The sequence below is a fragment of the Lissotriton helveticus genome, chromosome 5_1, assembly GCF_964261635.1.
Source record: "Lissotriton helveticus chromosome 5_1, aLisHel1.1, whole genome shotgun sequence".
NCBI lineage: Eukaryota > Metazoa > Chordata > Amphibia > Caudata > Salamandridae > Lissotriton > Lissotriton helveticus.
In genome coordinates, this window is record NC_136065.1 from 864,990,535 (window position 1) to 864,996,534 (window position 6,000).

Here is a 6,000-nt window from a genome sequence, read left to right on the forward strand (position 1 = left end):
AGCCCCACGGTGGGGCGAGGAGCGAGCCTGGGAGCGCGGGCACAAAGAGGCCGCTTCCCGCGCTCCCCAGGCTCTTAACCCCTTCGCCGTCGCGGCCCCGCCCCCTCGCCCCGGAAGTGCACAACTACTTCCGGGGCGAGGGCGGGGGGCAAGCCACCACAAAGGAACCGGGATATGGGAGGGGCCGGGCCCCGCCATGCCTGCGTGGGGGCCGATTGGCCCCCCCTTTTCTCATGGTCTGGGACTACCGGCCACCCCCCTCCTTAACACACTGACAGCATTACTTAATTCAACCATTCAACACATGGGTCTTTGGAAGTCAGGGGGTCAGGGCCCCCCCTGGCCGTATTTATTAAAATATAAAAACAAAATTAAAATTTTAATAAAATAAACATTTAGACAGATTTACATCCATTTTTGACATGGTATGATGGGCTAACCTTAACAAATATCTAGTACATCGTGTTTCCTAACCGAATCTAACATCCTGAAAATTAAAATGCATTCTAATAATTTAAGTCGTACGGCAAGGTCGCTAACCGGTGTCAGATCCTTTTACAGCTACGCTCTCACGTTCGAGATGCGCATGCGCAACCCAGGGCACGTTTCACCCACGTGCGCTCCCTGAACTCCATTTAACCATAACAGGAGGGCCCTGACACTCGCGCACCTTGATGACGTCATAGTGTCTGTGAGGGGTGGCTACCAGCCTGAGGAAAGCGTAGACTCCCTCCCCGCACCCTTCTAAGTAATGGATATCATATCCTGCCCCTGAAGTTCTGGGAGAGACCAATGGCCCCTCCCGACGGGCGGCCCCTTTCGTGAATGGGCCCGCCCCCCCCCTAAGGACCTTAAAATGCTGCTCACCGATTATGACCTTACCGCCACAGGCCAGTGTAGTTGACCGACTATCTGGCCCCCCCCAAACAATCCTGTAGAAAGGTCATAATCTCCCTGCAAAGACTTCAACCCATGCCAAGATATTCCTTATAAACAGGGCATTCCCCGCCTCTGTTAAATGGACCCCGTCCCGTAGGTAGAAGTGCTCTCCCCAGATGCAACCGTGCGGTATGGTCTGTAAGACCGGAGTTCTAAATAACTTGTCCAGCTTGTTGTTGACCCTCTTTACCGAGTTATTCAACGCGCTGACTGAGTCCCCTCCTCTCCATTGCATTCTCGGTATCAGTTGTGACCATACAATCACGCTCCCCGGTAACCGCTTCGCCAGCCACCCTGCTGCTGATATAATCTCTTCCAGGAGGACCCTTCTACCCAGACCTGTCAGATCATTCCCCCCCAGATGAAGGATCACCGCCGAAGGAGGTGCAGTATGTCTTCCTAATAAGTCCGACATATAGTCCCTGAACTGACTGAGGCGAAGCCCCCCCCTGCCATGGAAGGAGACCGTGCACCCCCCGCTCTCCACCCTCTGTCTACCTGATCCTGCAAGAAAAATAGGATTAGCACGCTTGACATACGAATGTCCCACTACCCAAACTACCACTGTCTTCTGTTTGTCCTCCTGGTACTTCCGTGATGTTGATGAGTTGATGTGATGATCCATGGGTAGTTTCCGTCCTGCGTTGCAGGCCCGAGAAACTGTAAATAACCAGAAAACAGCAGGTGTTAGCAAACTCCAAATGTCAACAGCTCTCACAACATGTGCAACCGCACATAACGTTTATAGGCATTCGAGGACCATCTCCCAATCCTTTGCACACTAGTTGTGTTCAAACCCCTGGCCGTTGCTTCTGTGGCTGCCCCTATCCGGAAGGAGTGCGTCCCAAACTCCTTGTGGTTATAACCAGCCCTGGCCATACTCATGGCTAGTACCCTCTGGAACTGAAATCTGGTCAACGGTGTCCCATCTCTATGCATCAGCAGTGGCCCCCTACACTCTTGCGCCCGCTGTCTTATCAGTTCCTCCACGTGTGTCACCGGGCAGCAGAGATTGTTCCGCGGCCGGTGTAACACCAAGCTTTGACCCCTAGCTTCCTGATCAGTTTTTGATTTCCTGATTATAATCCACATTGTGTCACTCCTTATGCTGACATCATGCAGTTGAAGGCCGCCTACCCTATCACATTTGTTGGCCGCCACCAGTTCGCCTACCCTGAAGGCCCCATAAAAAGCTAAAGAAAATGCCGCTTTAAAGAGGCCCACCTCGGACGCAGAGCTACATGTGTCAGGCAGAGCGAGGAGAACTGCCGACAAGCGTTCAAAACCTATTGGTTTCCTAGAATCTTTGGAAGGTGCTTGCATGCGCCGCCATCCCTTCAATGCCTTCTGAGCTAGGAAGCTGTTTGTAGGATCCCTCACCCCTTTTGCACGTGCGAAAAAGGAGATTGCCGCCTTGTGCCTACTGGCTGTCGCCGCCGTGTGCCCTTCTTTGTGTAAGGCGCTCATGTACCTATTGAAGCTAGCTTCCAGAGTCCACCCACTCTCCCAGCCCTGGCCCAGAAAGTGACAGTAAGACCTGAACGTCCCTTCGTAAGCTGTCCTTGTCTTGGGTGCTAGGCTGGCTGCCACGAGGTCATGTAGTTGGGGGCACCAATCTGCCAGAGAGTCGACGGGAAATGGGCCGGGGTTGCCTCTGCCTCCGGCAAGTGATCCCTGAAAACCTGCATCTTAAAGCGAGAAAGGGCATCAGCTGCATTGTTTAACACCCCCGGGACATGTTTCGCCCTGAAAAGTATATTCAATGTCATGCAACACAGCACAATCTCCTTCATCAGGCGTAGTATGAATGGACACCTTGCAGCTTGTTGGTTGATGCATTCCACCACTGTCATATTATCTGACCAGAAGATTACAGATCGGTTGGCCAAATCCTCAGGCCACACTTTCAGTGCCACCCAGATTGGGAAGAGCTCAAGGAAACCAATGTTCACCGTCAGCCCGCTCTCCTCCCACCAGGCGGGCCACTTCTGTGCCACCCATTTCCTACCAAGGATTGCACCAAACCCTACACTGCCTGCCGCATCGGTCCACAAACCCAGGTCCTCCGAGGACAGCGTGGGTGCACCCCACAGCACTCTGCCATTGAAGTCCTCCAGGAATGCGATCCATATCCGCATATCCTGGCGAACCTCAGCGGATAGCCGTGTCCGGTGATGTTTCTCCCGAAGACCCCTCATGGCCTGTGCAATCGAGCGTGAAAAAGGGCGTGCCATGGGTATTACTCGCAATGCAAAGTTTAACTGACCCACTGTCTGCTGCAACATTTGTAGAGTCACTTTCTTAGCTTGTATGCATAGTCCTAGGGTATTCTTGAATCTTTGTATCTTCTCCATTGGTAGTCTAAAACAGCCCTCCACTGAATCCAGTTAAATTCCTAAAAATTCCAGGCATGTTACTGGCCCGACTGTTTTCCCCTGCGCCAGCGGGACCCCGAAAGAGCGCATGAGCACGCAAAATTCCTGCAATGCTGACGCACACTCCCGTGAACCCGCCGGACCCAGAAAAAGAAAATCGTCCAGGTAGTGCATGACCCACTGGTGACCCGTACATTGCCTTAGGGCCCATTCCAAAAAAGAGCTGAACTGTTCGAAATATGCACATGAAATGGAACAGCCCATGGGCATACACTTATCCATGTAGTACTTCCCTTCAAAAGAGAAACCCAAGAGGTGCTGGTCCTCCGGGTGAACAGGGAGCAGTCTAAAGGCTGACTCAATATCTGATTTGGCCATCAGTGTTCCCGCGCCCAAGCCCCTCAGCATGTCCGCTGCCTGATCGAAGGACGCATATTTAACGCTGCAAACTGATTCATCAATAGCATCATTCAAGGATAGGCCCTTAGGTGCAGACAAGTTGTGGATGAGCCTATACTCTCCCTTCTCCTTCTTTGGTACCACCCCCAAAGGAGAGCATACAAAATTCTGAGTAGGAATGACATGAAAAGGTCCCTCTACCCTACCTAAACGCAACTCCTTTCCTATTTTGGTCGCCACCAGCGTGGGATTGGAAAGCACTGAAAGCTGATTTCTGCACTGTGGTGTCCCGACATAACCCCCAGCTGGAATTCGGAAACCATGGGTGAAACCCTCTTGCAACAGTCTCGCAGAAGTGTGGTTAGGGTACCTATTAAACCAGGGGATCATAGCCGACAACAGAATGGGTGAATGTGCTATAATGGGATGGATCTTACTATTCAGGTTTCTTCCTTCCCCTATTGCCAGACCCATTGCCTTTATTCCGGCATGTCGCCTCTGGGTGGGAAGGGTGGCCGCATAGGTTGCACGCGTGCCTGAACTTACAAGTGCCCGGTGCCCTGTTGCATGTCCGTCTGTTGAAGTCCCAGCATACCCCTTTCGTACCTCCATTGCCTCTTGTTTTTTGGCCTGTCTTCCCCCCCCCTGCGCTGATCGAAAGGGCTGCTGGAATGGCTGTTGTGGCCTGGGAGAATAACTTTTGTTCCAGGCAGTGCTAGTGCTTGCGCCCTGACCCTTCTCAAATTGCGAATGCCAAGAAATAGAATCCACCTTGTCCCATGCCAAAGACTTATCGAACTCCCTAGACTTTCTGAAGGCTATATCATATTCTTTCCAAACATCCCCCACATGATTCTCATGGTACATTGTGATTCTACTCTGATAGCAGCTCATAACTGATTGCATTCCTGGAAAACGTTCACCAATTACTGCACTGTACACCGCAAAGGCCCTCACCCAACTGATGATGGTTTCTTCCACCCTAAATTTGTACAATTTCGTTCTCCATTCACTAGGCAACATCATATCCTTCTGTGATTTTGCATATTCCCATTCCCTGTTATCTATCAGTAATGAAAAAATATTACCATATTTGTCAGCCCAAATCATCTCTTTCACACTTTGTGACACATGTTGCGCTAGGCACTCCCCCCTGGAGGGCATCGCGCCCTCGCCCAGCAGTGGCAGTGTGATTTCCTTACCATCGCCGTTGGGTAACGTCGCTTCTCCGGTCTTGGCTGCACCTCCATTGTTCGCTGGACCTGTTTGGGGAGAAACTGGTGCAGGTGGCGTGCTGCCCCGACCACTAGCCAACAATATCTGAGTAACCAATGTTTGCTGTTCTGCTGTGAGGTTCGTGTTGGCCGGCAGCGCTCCCCCACCTAACCAGGGCAGGACAGCTGCTATCTGGGCTGCCAGTTCTGTAGGCACTGGACCCGACGCGGGAAGAGAATTAGGGACCGCACTCGGTACCGGGCCCCCCACGGGAACCGGAGTGGGCGGTGGCGCCACCGGTGCCGCCACTGGAATGGCCGGCACCAGTGGCACTGCCACTGGCAGCTGAGGTACCGGCGCCGGGACGCCCAACGGGGCCTGAGGTGGCGGGATAGGCGTAGCTGGGGGTACATTGGGAGTTGGGCTCAGTGGACGACCCCCCACCCTCTTAGTTCTTGCCCGCTTGGGTGGTGTCTCAAATACGCCCCTTGGTTTGGGCGGTACTATTGTCCGCTTAGGTCTACCAGATGGACCGGCCTGAGCATCTACCTTCGCTCCCAATTCCGCTACGGTCTTGCCTAGTTTGTCAAACTTGCCCAGCCGCTTATCCATTGCAGACATTCTGCGCATCATTTTTTGAAACATTAAACCCACGTTAGCATTCCCGTGCCCCCTTCTTGCAGACATACTTATGAGCGAGCACACCGTGCTCCGTACCTGACCCAGTTGAAGGCGCCCGAGCTGGAATACGCGGACCAAGATCCTAGTCTTGTGTACCTGAAATTAGAAAATTACGTTAAATTCCAATTGTGAGCTAATTATGCATGGGAAACCTCCCTTCCAAGCTGTAACCGAACTTATTGACTGGACTGTCCCCGCACTGTTGAAGTTTTTTGGTGCTTGCGACCAAAGCAACCACTTTTGCAAAGGCACACAACAGATATCACGTACTTATTAAAATTGTAGCTCAGTCCAGCCCTTTTAAAATAAAACAAAATTTTTTTTTTTACAATTCCTTGTGTGCCCTTTAATTATAAATAAGTCGAGCCCTTATATGTGAAGAAACAATTAC